The sequence below is a fragment of the Saccopteryx bilineata genome, chromosome 1 (assembly GCF_036850765.1).
Source record: "Saccopteryx bilineata isolate mSacBil1 chromosome 1, mSacBil1_pri_phased_curated, whole genome shotgun sequence".
NCBI classification, from domain to species: Eukaryota; Metazoa; Chordata; class Mammalia; order Chiroptera; family Emballonuridae; genus Saccopteryx; species Saccopteryx bilineata.
Window position 1 is genome coordinate 100,381,429 of NC_089490.1, and position 14,904 is coordinate 100,396,332.

Consider the following 14,904-nt stretch of genomic DNA (forward strand, 5'->3'; position numbering starts at 1 on the left):
AGAAGCCAAAGGTTTTGTTTCAAAAGATAAATGTGTAGCAACCAAGCTGACTTAAAAGGAGCGGGGTTAAGAATATCTTCCTGCATAATTAAATCTCTAAAGATTTGGTTAGAGTACCATAGTTGGCATCAGGTTAAAACAAAAGATCACATTAGCAATTGCACAAACTTAACTGCAGTGCTATCCACAGAGCAGCATTAATAAGTCAATTTTAGAGAGTCTCATTGAGCTGTTACCGCAAAATAAAAGAAACAGGCCATTTAAAGAGCAAGATTTTTAATATAGTACATACCCCACCCCAAAAAAAAATCTTCACTTATTCTATCACCAGCACTTACCTAGGTGTAATTTTTTTATTTTTTTTAAATTGTTGTAAAATACACAGACCATGTAATTTGCCATCTGAATCACTCTTAGGCACACAGTCCAATGGCATTGAGTACACTCACATTATTGTGCCATTATTACCACCGTCCATTTCTAGACCTCCTTCAATCTTGCAAAACTGAAACTCTGCACCCTTTAAACAAGAGCTCCCTGTTCCCCCATTGGAATAATAATTTTTAAATCAAGTATTTTTTTAACCAGAATCATTTTCTTTCAACTACTTAGTTTTGCTTTTTTTTTTTTTTTTTTTTTTTTTTTTGTATTTTTCTGAAGTTGGAAATGGGGAGGTAGTCAGACAGATTCCTGCATGCGCCCAACCAGGATCCACCCGGCATGCCCACCAGGGGGCAATGCTCTGCCCATCTGGGGTGTCGCTCTGTTGCAACCAGAGCCATTCTAGCGCTTGAGGCAGAGGCCATAGAGCCATCCTCAGCACCCAGGCCAACTTTGCTCCAATGGAGCCTTGTCTGCTGGAGGGGAAGAGAGACAAAGAGGAAGGAGAGGGGGAGGGGTGGAGAAGCAGATGGGCGCTTCTCCTGAGTGCCCTGGCCGGGAATCAAACCCAGGACTCCTGCACACCAGGCTGATGCTCTACCACGGAGCCAACCGGTCAGAGCCTAGTTTTGCTTCTTGATCGAAAATCTACAATTTAAAAGCTTTTCAAGAATTCAAATATTATGCAGTTCATCCTAATTTTTTTTTTTTTTTCATTTTTCTGAAGCTGGAAACAGGGAGAGACAGACAGACTCCCGCATGCGCCCGACCGGGATCCACCCGGCACGCCCACCAGGGGCGACGCTCTGCCCACCAGGGGGCGTTGCTCTGCCCATCCTGGGCGTCGCCATGTTGCGACCAGAGCCACTCTAGCGCCTGGGGCAGAGGCCACAGAGCCATCCCCAGCGCCCGGGCCATCCTTGCTCCAATGGAGCCTTGGCTGCGGGAGGGGAAGAGAGAGACAGAGAGGGAAAGCGCGGCGGAGGGGTGGAGAAGCAAATGGGCGCTTCTCCTGTGTGCCCTGGCCGGGAATGGAACCCGGGTCCTCCGCACGCTAGGCCGACGCTCTATCGCTGAGCCATCCGGCTAGGGCAGTTCATCCTAATTTGATTTTAGAATGAACTGCATAATTTTGAACCATAAAAGAGAGTTGTTTGTAAATCCAGACTAGATCACAAGGACAGAAGTTTCTAGAATCTACGATAAGAACAGCTTATCACTTTATGTCAGTCTCATTTCCATTGAATATATATAAAGGACAGGAAGTTTCCCGTGTACACAAACCCACTGACTATCTGGTCCATCTGAGAGAATGTGCCAGTCACCCCAGCTGACACCCCATAATTATGCCTTCAAATGTGTTTGTCACAAGAGACGGAATAGTCTATCTGCTATCAGAATCCTCAAAGAGACGTCATAGCATCCAGTTCAATAGATAACAAGTCACAAAAAAAGACACTATTCTTGGCAAATGACAAGGAATTTTTTATCTTCGCCTGTTGATATATAAGGACATATATTTAGAAGGAAAAGCTTTTATTACAGCTAATTAAAAAAGGGGACTTTTTTAAAAAGAAAAATTTATCAGGAGTTTGTTCAGGACAAACGGTGTGACCCCAGGCTTTGGTCCTGAAGATGATGTGTCTTTGAGGACAATAGAAACCGCCTTGGGATTGTCTGAGTGCCTCCCTCCCGCTGACACCAGGCAGCCCCTTAAAAATGGGCTCTGGCCTACTGTGGAGGTAGTGATGAAAATAGTCAATCACCTCACATTTATTTGGCCCCGTGTGGTTCCCCAAGTGTCACTTCTCTGCCCCGAGCCTTGTAGATGCTGCTGTTCTGCTTGCTAATAACATTAACAGGAGGGTGGTGTCTCATCTGTGAGCAGTGGCCATTTTTAGCAAAAGCACTCGGTTTGGAAATCTCCAGATTCACTAAATATATTCATTCAAAGGCTTCCTTTAGAATAGACTGTTATTTGCACCAGGTTTGCTTTTTAAAAAACACTGAAGTAGAAATGTATATGCATATGTGTGTATGTGCGCGCTCTTGAGAGGAAAATCATGGAAATTATTTTAAAAATCAGATATATTGTGAAGAAAAAAAGAAATTGAGCTGTATTCCTGCACTTTTCACTTTCTTTGTAATTATATTAACAGTCTGTCAAGTGTGTGTGTGTGTGTGTGTGTGTGTGTGTGTTTCATCCTGTGAGCCCTGTGTACTGTGATACATCAAGCACTTTAACCTCTTTCCCTTTTCTTAAGGAAATCAGGTCAGGACTCAGGGTAACCTGACCAGCTCACCTGTTGGATATAGTTGGCCTCCTCAAGCTCTGGCCACAGTAAATGTTTCCCTCGGCTGGCCTCAAAGACTCAGTGAAAATAAAAACATCAGAAGCATCTCAGTTCGGGCAATGCTCCTTGTGAAATGTTTACTTTAATGACACAGTAATGTCGTGCCCCTTGGTGTGCCGTTTTATTGTGAGGCTTAATCAAAGGCAAAAAGAAATAAAGATGTCGGGCTCGAGTGCAGGTGCCTCTCTGTAGGAGCGTGTTCCTGCAGAAGGGGGAGTGATCCACAGTAGCAGTGGCTTCCACACAAAAGCTGAGCTTCCCAGGGTCTTGGTGGTTGTTTTTATGTGAGTCCAGAGGTTTGCTCTGTGTCTGTGTGTGAGCTCTGTACAGTCCGTATATGTGGACCCCAGGATTAAGAGAGAAGAGACGATAGATAAATAGATAGATGATAGATAGATAGATAGATAGATAGATAGATAGATAGATTATATGTTTAGTGTTCTTGAAATCTTTCTCTCACAATGGCAATACCTTGGTCAGACAAATGTCACCCTAGAGGATTGAGCCCAAATTCGATATCATAACTGTAGTCTTCTACCATCTGGTCTCTTTCCAAATTTACCTCTATTTCCCCCAACTCCTTTTATCCCAACAAACCCAAATGTACCCACATGAATTCCTGCCTTTCCACTTTTACACTAATATCACATCTTAAGTAAATTAAATCTATAAGAATTTGGCATTATGCAATCTTCCCACTGCCCTAGTGAGTCCCTCATCCTACTGTATGGCACATGGGAATAACACAGGTTGTATCTCCTTTTGAATGACGTTTTCTCCACTGATGACTAGTCCTCCTCCTCAGAGTGAACACCAGCAACTCAACCTAGAGTCTTGGTACTTGACATACTCATATTGACTTAGCTTGGGCATCAGAAATGTAGATCATTCTTCCACCCTTGAGCTCACTTGGGTTTGTCCCCAGCAAATTGAGATAAAGCTTAGAGACACCAAATAGCTGTCCACAGAGGCAAAGGACCACCTCCTTGTGCTTCAACAACCTTCAGCTGCCCCATATTCTCAAGGTCACAAGCATCTTTTCTCGCCAGTTTGACTCTAGTGATTTAAACAATGTTATTTTTGATCAATACCATCCCAAACACAAGCCAATTATAGGAATTTGAGGGCTGGAGGAGGCTCTGTAATCCAAAGTAGGAGCAATTTGTGTGCTCATCTGCAGGGAAAAGGGACTGTGCTTAGCACGTACCCCACAGAATCAATAAAACCGCCGATATTTTGTTGTCTATTTAAGGGAGTGATAAGACTAAAATATGACTTGCCATGAATTTATGTCTATATGTCCCTCTTTCAAATGCAACTCTGGCATTAGATATGACAGTGCTGGACCTAACCTTAGTACACAACCCATTGTCCTCTTTGTTCGGATGCACAACTGCAGTCCCACCCACTCCCCAGTGCCATCTCTGACTCGGAGCCCTCTGTGATCTCTCCCTATTCTGGACTCACTAAATACCCGCATGACTCTCTGGGAATGTAGCTTATGCAACCCTGTATCATCTGGTTATGGATGGTGGATGTGTATGCAGCCGGTCTGTCTGATGGGATTGTAAATCCCTGGAGGACAGAGACCTCATCATCTCTTAGTCTTTGCATTTCTAGCATCCAGCCAGGATAAATTCAAGGTAAATGTGTGTGCTGGCCATGAATAAATTAAAAATATGGTTCTTTGGAAAGATTCTAAAGTCAAGGTGTCAAAAAAAATGTTTGCATTCCCCACCCACGCAGAAAATGCCTGCTCATCTTTAATGATCCAAATCGAATGCCTGCTCCTCTTCAGTGTAGTTGAAATAAACACAGGGTTTAGAGTGAGCCAGACAGGGATTCAGATCTTTTCTGCACCATAGTGGCTGAGTGACTTTGAATGGCACGTTGTCATTAAGCTTTGGTTTCTACTTCTTTTACATAAGTAGAAATAATAATATCCGCCTTAAAAGGCCAGCATAAAATAAACTACCATATTTCTCCATGTATAAGATGCAATTTTCCGAAAAATTTGGGGTCTAAAAACTGGGGTCTAACCACTGTCTTATACAGTGGTTGTAGATTTTTTAACTTGCATTTCCTGCTTTTTTGTACTTGTTTTTGTGCTCATTGTTGAAGACAGTGATTCATCATCAGACACAGATGAGGACAAGCTAATGGATGGGAGTTTTGACAGTGATGAGTAGTTGTATGAATTTTATGATGAAAAAAACTTGAGTTCAATAACTTCTTTTTTTTACAGAGACAGAGAGAGAGTCAGAGAGGGATAGATAGGGACAGACAGACAGGAACGGAGAGAGATGAGAAGCATCAATCATTACTTTCTGGTTGCGACACCTTAGTTGTTCATTGATTGCTTTCTCATATGTGCCTTGACAATGGGGCTACAGCAGACCGAGTGACCCCTTGCTCAAGCCAGTGACCTTGGTTGGGTCCAAGCTGGTGAGCTTTGCTCAAACCAGATGAGCCCGTGCTCAAGCTGGTGACCTCGGGGTCTCGAACTTGGGTCCTCCGCATCCCAGTCCGATGCTCTATCCACTGCGCCACTGCCTGGTCAGGCTTTTTTTTTTTTATTGATTTTTAGAGATGATAGAGGCAGAGAGAGGGAAAGCATAGTAGTTGCGTCCTGTATGTACCTTGACCAAGCAAGCCCAGGGTTTCTAACTGGCGACCTCAGTGTTCCAGATTGATGCTTTATCCACTGCAACACCACAGGTCAGGCTGAGTTCAATAACTTTATGTAAAACTTTTGTTCAAATTTCAGGCCCCAAAATTAAGGTGCGTCTTATACAAGGGGAAATACGGTAAGTATAGACAGTGTCTAGAACAAGGTAAGCATGGAATTAACAGTAACAATTAATATACCCTTCCCAGTTTTCTCCTCTGTGCTCCCATCACACTCTGTACATGTTGCCATCGAGGTCCTTGTATAGTACATTGTGAATCTCTGGGTCCCCATCTGTCTCTTCCACTCGGCTAGGAGCTAGGAGCTTCTCAAGGGCAGGGATTTTCCCGTAGGTATGAGCACTTATTTCAGGCCGTGCTCTGTGCTAGTTCCCCCACAGACATAAAATAATCCTCACAACAAACAACAATTATTTCCATTTTAAACAGAAAGAAGTTAATCCCTACAATTACCCCCATTTTAAACATGAGAAAATTGCCTTGGAGGATTTAAGAAACTTGCCCACAAGCTCGCACAGGCACAGCTAATGGAGGTGATCTCTGCACCTGTGTCATTCCAAATCCAAGTCCATATCCTTAATTTTCACTCTGTGGGGACCAAGGAGGTCTTGGCCATCCTTGTGTCACTCTTCTTATATTTACTAGCATGTGAGTGGCATGAATAAACATTTACAAAGCGGTTATTTCATAGATGAAGGGATTCTGATTTCACATACATGAATATTCATGTGCCACCTTGAGATGGTCCTATATCAGGAACAGTGCCTGAGACATGACTGCAATGACACAAAGAACCTTTTCAGAAGAGGTTTCTCCCAGCTTCCTGTTTCACAGGAGGCACAAATTTAGCACAGAAAGGAAAATCACCCCGCGTGTCCTGAGGGAGGATGTTCAAGGCGGCATTGTTTGTAGAGGCAGGAAACTGGAGTCTCAGCACTGGGAGAGTAGAGAGGAGATATGTGACAGATGGTTGCCCTCAGCACAGCCATTGGAAAAAGGGATCATAAGTGGACAAAGCAACATGGGTACTTAAAGGCAGAGTGCTGACTGATAGAAATAAGAAACAAAGTGAGAAAGAAGTAAGAAACAAAAGGACATTTATAGCAGTATCATTTACATAAATTAAAAAATGCATATACACAAAGCATAGTACACATTTTGGTGGTGTGGTTGGTAATAGGCGTGTGATTCAGGAGTTCAACAGCCTGGGTTCAAATCCCAACCTCATTACTTAGTAGCTGTGTGACTTTAGGCAATTTACTTAATCTCTCTGTGTCTCAGTTCTTTCATCTATTAAGTAGGGGTAATAAAGGTGTTTAACTCATAAGGTTGTTATGAGAATTAATGATTATCTATAAAGAGCTTAGAATAGAGCCTGGCTTGTAGAAAGTTGTATACAAGTGTTATTATTACATTTTTTAAAACACATACAAAAAAAGATACATATCAAATGCATCAGAACTGTCTACTATATAGGGAACAGAATGGGTATGAGATGGAAAAGAATAAATACAGACAAATAAGAGGAGCCTTACATGAAATAGCAATGAACTCAGAAGTGTGATTAATTTAATCCCCTTGAGTTTACTTTTTCTTTTTTAATCATAAGATTTTCCTAGTCAAGCTTTTATCAACCATTTCCCTTACTGAGTTGGTGAGTGATTATTTCCAGATCACATTTTTGTTAAGTCAACTGTTCATCATTGAAAAACCTCACCCTAAAATTAGGATCAACTTATACTGAAGATATGACTACATCTAAGCCCAGCCTGCCCTAATACTCATTCCATGTCAACATAGCCCCTGGGTAATAAACTAACAAGCAGGCATTAAGTGCCTACACTGAATTGGCTACAAGGAAGCAAAAGAAAGTCATTCATGTAAACTTTTAAAGTATAGAAAACTAAGTTTAGGCAGTGCCTTTCACAGTCCCCCGATCCATCTCTCGTGCTTCAATAGTGTTTAGACCAGAATGGACCCTGGGACACCCTTTCTTCCAGCCTCTGACCACCCTCTAGCCTCTTCTTCAGCCACCACCTTAAGAACCATCTCAGCCATCCTTGGCCTCCAAGACCAGCCAACAGACACCATTTTTTTAAGCTTAATTTCTTATTGCCAAAAAACCATGAGCTCCCAAATTTGTCAGAATTATTCAACTGAGGTGGAGGTTGCTCTCAACCACCTGATCAAACTGCATCTGCAGGCCTCCTACACCTACCTCTATTTCACTTCTATTTTGACTGTGACAATGTGGCTCTGGAAGGCGCGGGCCACTTCTTCCCAGAGTTGGCCGAGGAAAAACGTAAGGGCGCTGAGTGTTTCTTAAAGATGCAAAACCAGTGTGGAGGTCACATTCTCTTCCAGAACATGCTGAAGACTCCACAAGACAAGTGTGGTGAATCTCAAGACACCATGGAAGCCACCATGGCCGTAGAGAAGAACCTGAGCAGGCCATTTGGGATCTGCGTGCCCTGGGTACTACCAGCACAGACCCTCGCCTCTGTGACTTCCTGGAGAACAGCTTGCCGGATGAGGAGGTGAGACTCATCAAGGAGATGGGCCGCACCTGACTCACCTCCACAGGCTAGCAGCCCCCAGGCTAGGCTGGGCAAGTATCTATTCCAGAGGTTCACCGTCAAGCACAAATAGGAGCCTTTGGATCCCAGAGGCCTTCGAGGGGTCCCACTGCATTCCCTGGTGCCTGGCTTTTGTGTGAGCCTCTCCCTGAAACCACTAGGCTTCCTCTAACTACCCTGAAGCCCTCTCCCATGCATTGGACCAAATGGAAACAATAAAGTGTTGTGCAGCTAAATGATAGATAGATAGATAGATAGATAGATAGATAGATAGATAGATAGATAGATAGATAGATAATAAATGCTAAGTTTAAGGACAACTTAAGCATTACCAACTACGGCTGTTGAAAGCCAGACTACTGACAGCCACAGCTGGAGTATCAGGGAGGAATTCACAGAAGTGAGAAATAAAGCTAACCCTATCAGCTGCTTGAATAACTTCTAATGAATCACCTCATTAAGAGATGCTTACCAAAACAACTTAAGGGTCCTTCAATGAATGAATAGCTAAGGAAAATGTGGAATGTTATTCAGCCATAAAAAAGAAGTAAATTTTGCTATTTGCAATAATATAAATGGAACTTGAAGGCATTATGCTAAGTGATAAGTCATACAAACAAAGATGTTGTATGATTTTATATCTCATATGAGGAATTAAAAAAAAAAAGCTCATAGATGCAGAGAGCAGATTGGTGGTTGCCAGAGGGGTTTGGAGTAGGGGATGGACAAAATGGGTGAAGAAGATCAAAAGGTATAAATTCCCAGTTATAAAATAAGTAAATCATGGGAATGTAATGTGCAACATGGTGTCTATAGGTAATAATACCATATTGCATATTTGAAAGTTGCTAAGAGAATAGATTTTAAAAGTTCTCATCAGAGGAAAAAAATTACAACTATGTGTGGTGACAGATGTTAACTAGATTTGTTGTGGTGATCACTCTCAATTTATACAAATATTGAACAATTATGTTGTTCACCTGACTCTAATATAATGTTATATGTCAATTATACTCCAGTTTTAAAAAAATAATTTAAAAAAATACTTGTAATTTCTACATTGATTTGAGAGGTGAAAGAGGGAAAGAGAAAGAGAGAGAAGCACCAACTTGTCGTTCCACTTAGTTGTCCCATTTATTGTGCACTCATTGGTTGCTTCTCACGTGTGCCCTGATGAGGGATTGACTGAACTCACGACCTTGGCATAGCCAGACAATATTCTTATCCATTGAGCAACCTTACTAGGGCAAAAAATAAATTTTTTGTTTGTTTGTTTATTTGTTTTAGGGGAGATAGTGAGGCAGACTCCCACATGTGCCCTGACTAGGATCCACCCACCAAGCCCCCAACTGGGCAATATTCTGCCCATCTGAGGCCACTGCTCTATTGCTCGGCAACCAAGCTATTTTAGCACCAAACAGTACTGCGATTGGCCCACCGTGAAAGCTGGAACGCCCACTAGTGGATGGGAGGGACCAGGTTAACGAGCACTTCAAAAGTGGGTGTTTTTTGGTCTGACCTGTGGTGCCGCAGTGGATAAAGCATCGACCTGGAAATGCTGAGGTCACCCGTTCAAAACCCTGGGCTTGCCTGGTCGGCACATATGGGAGTTGATGTTTCCAGCTCCTCCCCACTTCTCTCTCTGTCTCTCTCTTCTCTCTCTCTCTCCCTTTCTCTCTGCTCTCTAAAATGAATAAAAAAAAAGTGGGTGGTTTTTATAAAAAGGTTCGCCATCACGGACCAAAGGCGAGGGCATGGAGATATCCTCAGCATCCGCGGCCTACTTGCTTGAGCCGTTCAAGCCATGGCTAGGAGAGGGGAAGAGAGAGAGTGAGAGAGAAGAGGAAGGGGTGGAGAAGCAGATGGTCTCTTCTCCCGTGTGCTCTGACTAGGAATCAAACCAGAGACTTCTACACGCTCAGTACCACTGAGCCAACCCGCCAGGGCTAAAGAGAGATATGAGCTACAAATTAGCCAAGATCTACACAGAAAGGGAAGACTCGTGTAACAGAATAATTGCAATTGACCTTAGCCTCCAAGTAAACTAACACCTGATATCTGGGACTATGGTTAAAAGTGGGCTCATTCCCACTTGACTAGGTGGTGGCACAATGGGTAGAGCATCAGATTGGAATGTTGGAGGACCTAGGTTTGAAACCTCGAGGTCGCCAGCTTGAGCACGGGTTCATCCGGCTAGAGGGCAGGCTCATCTGGCTTGAAAGCAGGCTCACCAGCTTGAACACTAGGTCACTGGCTTGAGTGTGGGACCATAGACATGACCCCAAGGTTGCTGGCTTAAGCAAGGGGCCACTCACTCTACTGTAGCCCCCTGGTCAAGGCACATATGAGAAAGCAATCAATGAACAACTAAGGAGCTGCAACAAAGAATTGATGCTCCTCATCTCTCTCCCTTCCTGTCTGTCCCTGTCTGTCCCTCTTGCTATCTCTCTCTCTCTGTCCCTGTCACAAAAATAAATAAATAAATAAATAAATAAATAAATAAATAAAACCTCTTTAGATTGGATATTGGGATGACTTGTAGTGCAAAAAATCATATCTATGTATATTTGGTGTTTGTACTAAAACACATATTTTAAAAAATTAGGATTCAACCCACAGCATAATTATATCACTTTGCATTTGCATCTTACTACTGATGGTTTGCTATGTCATGATTTGGTAAGATTCAAAAGAAATGAAAACATTTTCCCCTCCAGTCTCTTAAATAATAATTTCCTGCATGTTTATCTGCTGTCTCTTTTTTTTTTGACAGTAACAGAGAGAGTGTTAGAGAGCAGGACAGACAGGGACGGAGAGATAGGAAGGGAGAGATGAGAAGCATCAATTTTTCATTGCAGATCCTTAGCTGTTCACTGATTGCTCTCTCATATGTGCCTTGACTGGGGGGCTACAGCAGACCAAGTGACCCCTTGCTCAAACCAGTGACCTTGGGCTCAAGCCAGTAACCATAGGGTCATGTTTATAATCCCACAGTCAAGCCAGCGACCCAGCACTCCAGCTGGTGAGGCCGTGCTCAAACCAGATGAGCCCATGCTTAAAACAGCGACTTTGGGGTTTTGAACCTGGGTCCTCTGCATCCCAGTCTGATGCTCTATCCACTGCGCCACTGCCTGGCCAGGCTAAAGAGAAATCTTATTGTAGCAAGACTCTGATCAGAATTCTTAGCAATTCTATACTGTCATGGTCCAGAATGATGCAGGAGTTTAGAGTACAGTAACGTGTGCATGCTGACACTCTCTATGTCTTTTTCATTTGTGAACAATGTGAAATCAAAGCTATGACCCTGCCAGCCTTGTATTGGACACCAATAGATTTGGTTGTTTTTCTTTCTTATTTTAATGGGGTAGCATTTTTTAAATAAGTTTCGTGGGGAACTCAGACTTCTTTTAGGCCTTGACTTTGTCTCCTAAAATGTTCAGGTCTCTTTAGTGTCATGTCTCTCAATGACTGTATCAATGATGACATAATTGTTAGAACTGGATTTTGCTGCAAGTGACCAAAAGCCCAAACAAAGATCAAAATGTGCTCTCTCCCACAAGCATTAGCAGCCCAGTGCTGATGCAGTAGCTCCATCATCATAAAGAATCCAGGCTCTTCCATCCTCAAACCATACTTCAGAGTCTAGATGAATGCTCCATGCAGTTCCAGCCATCACAACAACATTCCAGGAAACAGAGGAGGAAAGGGAAGGAAAGGAGCAAATAATCTATCTTAAAGAAAATGTCCGGTGGATTGCCTACCCCTTCCCCGTACAGCACATTGTCCATGGCCATATCTCCTACAAAAGAGCCTGATAAATATAGTCATTATTCCAAGCAGCCATGGGCCCATCTAATAACGAGGGATCCTATCACAGCAAGATAAAAGGAGGATGGAGTCAGGGGGATAATCAGCAATCTCAGCCACACTACTCCTAAGTAAAACAAGGTTATTTTTATACATTCATTTCCCTTGGAATAACTGTTCTAGTATAATACTGTACATTTTCCAAATGTTACTTCTTCTATCACTAGAAAAATAAAAAGGAAATAAATTTTGATTATTCCCAGTATTCAAAATACATTGGGCATTGTTGCCTGACTAGTGTTGGGTCAGTGGATAGAGATTTGACCTGGGATGCCCAGGTCCCAGGTTTGAAACCCTAAGGTCACCAGCTTGAGCTTGGGCTCATCTGGTTTAAGTACAAGCTAACTAGCTTGAGTGCAGGACCCTAGGCTTAAGCCTGAGATCATCGACATAATCTCATGGTTGCTGGTTTGAGCCCTAAGTCACTGGCTTGAGCTCAATGTTGTTGGCTTGAACAAGGGGTCACTGGCTCAGCTGGAGCCCCCGGGTAAGGCATGTCTAAGAAGCAATCAGGAACAGGTAAAGTGCCACAATTACTAGTTGCTGCTTCTCGTCTCCCTCTTCCTATCTGTCTGTCTGTCTGTCTCTCGCTCACTAATATACATATATACATAGTGCATTGTGTTGGTGCTTTCACATTTGTTATCTCATTCAATTCTCACAACAAGAAGCTATTATTATCATTTGGGGAAATTAAGATTCACAGCAGATCTATGAAATGAGAACATTTAAGCTTAGAGCTCCTCTTAGTTTTCTCCTCTATGAAACGTGTTTAACAAAATTCTTTCCCTCCTTAGAATCTATGAACAACCCCTATTCAACACTATTTTGTCTAAAGTGCCAGTAATTAAATCCAGATTTCACCAAGCATCTGTGGAAAGGTGATTGCCAATATTTGTGATGTGGAACAGAAATTCCCAAATATTTCCATCCTTGTTTTAAGTCATGAATTCAAGTTCTTCATGCCCTGTGATTAATGAGATTAGTTCTATTTTACTGTGTGCTGTTCAGAAGTACCACATAATGTTATAACTTGCTCTCGTATCATATGACATTGCAATGGATTTGCTTGGCTTCCACCCCAGAAAAACATCCAACTTTAAGAACGTGCTCCAGCAATTCCTCCTTCTCCACTCTGGAGCACATATCAACTGCATCTCTGGAATTTCTTTCTTTTTTTCTTCTTCTTCTACCTCTCCCGTCCTCCTTGCCCTCTGGTAATCACCGTACTGTTGTCTGTGTCTATGCGGGGGGGGGGGGGGGGGTACTTAATCCCTTCACCTTTTTCACCCAGCCCTGCAACTCCCCTCCCCTCTGAGAGTTGTCAGTCTGTTCTCTCTCTAAGTCTGCTTCTATTTTGATTGTTAGCTCATTTTGTTCATTAAATTCCACATATGAGTAAAATCAAATGGCACTTGTCTTTCTCTGACTGGCTTGTTTCACTTAGCATAATGCTCTCCTGGTGCATCCATGCTGTCACAAAGGGTAAGATTTCTTTCATTTTTATGGCTCAGTATTATTTCATTGTAAATATTGCACCCCTGAAATTTCAAGGCCATTGAATTCACAATTGTAGCAGAAAATATTTACTAAGTGTTTAATATGTGCCAATGATGTAGAAATGATCTATGAGCTACAATGGATTGCTATGATTTGGGGGGGGGGGGGGACAGATAGGGACAGACAGGAAAAAAGAGAAATGAGAAGCATCAATTCTTTATTGCAGCACCTTAGTTGTTCATTGATTGCTTTCTCATATGTGCCTTGGCAACAGCAGACTGAGTGACCCCTTGCTCAAGCCAGCAACCTTGGGCTTCAACCCAGTGACCTTTGAGCTCAAGCCAGCAACCATGGGGTCATATCTATGATCCCACGCTCATGCCAGTGACCCCACACTGAAGCTGGTGAGCCTGCACTCAAGCTGGGTAATCACGCAATCAAGCCAGTGACCTCAGGGTTTCGAACCTCCACGTCCCAGTTCGATGCTCTATCCACTGAGCTACCGCCTGGTCAGGCAGCTATGATTATTATTATCCCCATTTTATGAATAATATCAGAGCTCCTAAGAAAAGCTAAGTAACTCGCCCCAGTTCTCACAGTCAATATGTACACGAGCTGGGACTTGAACTTGCTTCTGTTTGATCAAACAGCTCATACTCTTAACCCTCCTGCAATGAGCCAGGCACTGGCTGAGGTGCTGGTAACACAGTGGGTATGTGAGTTTCTGCCCTGGAGGGAATCTCAGTCCAGTGGGGTAAACGGAAACGTGCTTTCAGTTTCACTGCAGTGGGACAGGTGCTAGACTGGCTGAAACCCATGGTCATCAATGTCGATAAAGAGGAGTAGCTAATGGCACACTCAGAACATAAGAACTTATGTTGTCACCTACCTTCTATGTTTCTCTACCAGAGGACCAGAGTCTCATACATCTTTTATTTCCTTAGTCCCTAACACAATTCCTGACACATTGTAAGTGTTTGTGAAGTGGCCCACATTATAAAACCAGCTCCGGACAATCTAGAGTGATGAGTGTGCACCCTGACAAATAAGGCAATATAGGACTAAATCCATACTTTCTAGCTAAGGTGTTACATGCCCAAATTTATACCAATTTTATTTTTCACCCAGTGATATCTGAAAGTATTCATGAACTACTTGGACAGAAAACCCCCAGGGAGCAGCAGTTGGACTGTTTCTAATCCCGGGGCAGCTTCTGACAGGCTGAGAAGGACAGACATTGCTCGTGTGAATGAGGAATAGCCACAGGGCAGATGTTTCTGAGCAGTGGGGAGAGAGAATGAGTCAAGCTTATAGGAAGTTAGAACACTATCTCTAGCAACTGGTCCAGGAAGCCAAACAATAACCCCTGTAACAACTGGCTCCAAATGGTCAGGACCTGATTAATAACTGACAGCCTCCCTAATCTTTGTCCCCACTTCCAAATCAGGACCAACTAGAAAGAGCCAAATATATATATGTATCCAAAACCAATTACATAAGACAACCCACTTCTAGTTAACCCGCTGTTGGTCCTACAG

The 14,904-nt window shown here is 42.8% G+C and overlaps 1 pseudogene; it reads left to right on the forward strand.

Annotated features, from left to right (window-relative positions):
* The first annotated feature begins 7,548 nt into the window (after positions 1 to 7,548).
* LOC136319272 (ferritin light chain pseudogene) lies at positions 7,549 to 8,072 on the forward strand (annotated as a pseudogene).
* Positions 8,073 to 14,904: the final 6,832 nt, after the last annotated feature.